The sequence below is a fragment of the Anomaloglossus baeobatrachus genome, chromosome 8, assembly GCF_048569485.1.
Source record: "Anomaloglossus baeobatrachus isolate aAnoBae1 chromosome 8, aAnoBae1.hap1, whole genome shotgun sequence".
Taxonomy (NCBI): Eukaryota; Metazoa; Chordata; class Amphibia; order Anura; family Aromobatidae; genus Anomaloglossus; species Anomaloglossus baeobatrachus.
Window position 1 is genome coordinate 245,880,536 of NC_134360.1, and position 1,314 is coordinate 245,881,849.

Sequence of the window (1,314 nt, forward strand, 5' to 3'; positions counted from 1 at the left end):
ATTAATGAACGGCGTGCCCAGTTTTGAAGAATGTCACTAAAAAAAAAGTCAACAGATATAAGACTAAGAAAAAAAGTGAGTTGAATAAATCATAAATGATGAATTCCGGTGTTATTGTTTAGACTGGTAGCAGGCAGAGGTCATTGGAAAAGTGAGAAACTATTGGGGTTCTACAAGGTCCACGCTTCTAGAAACTCTCTGGATTGTTTAGAAAGATTTTGAACAGGAGTGGACAGGGCCAAGCCTCAACTAAAGGGGGTGTTCAGGACTATAGTATTGATGAGCTTTCCTTAGGATAGGTGAATAATATCAGTGTGGTGGAGGTCCGACATCCGTGAACTCTGCGATCATTAGAGGGTCTCATGTCAACCAGAGGTGCACAGCGTAGCGATACAGGACTGCACAGCGCCATACATCGTTTAGTGGCCATTCTCAGGTACTGCAGCTCATCTATTGATGTTTTGCAGAGGGGACACTACCGTGTCCAGAGATGCGCAGTTCTGGCTCTGTACATTACCCATTTCCACATTTGTGTCCTTTTTGTCTATTTTTTGTGGGGTTTTTTGCTTGTTTTTATATTTGTTGTGCAAATCATTTTTCAACATGCAACGTATTTGTTGTGCAAATCATTTCGAGACATTCTAGTGGAACATGCAACTTTTTTTGTTGTGCAAATCGCTTTGCAACATTTTAATGGAATGTGCAACTTTTTTGTTGTGCAAATCATTTTGCAACATTTTAGTGGAATATGCAACTTTTTGTTGTGCAAATCATTTTGCAACATTTTAGTGGAATATGCAACTTTTTGTTGTGCAAATCATTTTGCAATGCTTTAGTGGAACATGCAACTTTTTTGTTGTGCAAATCATTTTGCAACATTTTAGTGGAACATGCAGCTTTTTTGTTGTGAAAATCATTTGGCAACATTTTAGTGGAACATGCAACTTTTTTGATGTGAAAATCATTTTGCAACATTGTAATGGAACATGCAACTTTTCTGTTGTGCAAATCATTTTGCAACATTTTTGTGGAACATGCAACTTTTTTGTTGTGCAAATCATTTTGCAACATGCAACTTTTTTGTTGTGCAAATCATATTGCAACACTTTAGTGGAACATGCAACTTTTTTGTTGTGCAAATCATTTTGCAACATTTTAGTGGAACATGCAGCTTTTTTGTTGTGAAAATCATTTGGCAACATTTTAGTGGAACATGCAACTTTTTTTATGTGAAAATCATTTTGCAACATTGTAATGGAACATGCAACTTTTCTGTTGTGCAAATCATTTTGCAACATTTTTGTGGAACATGCA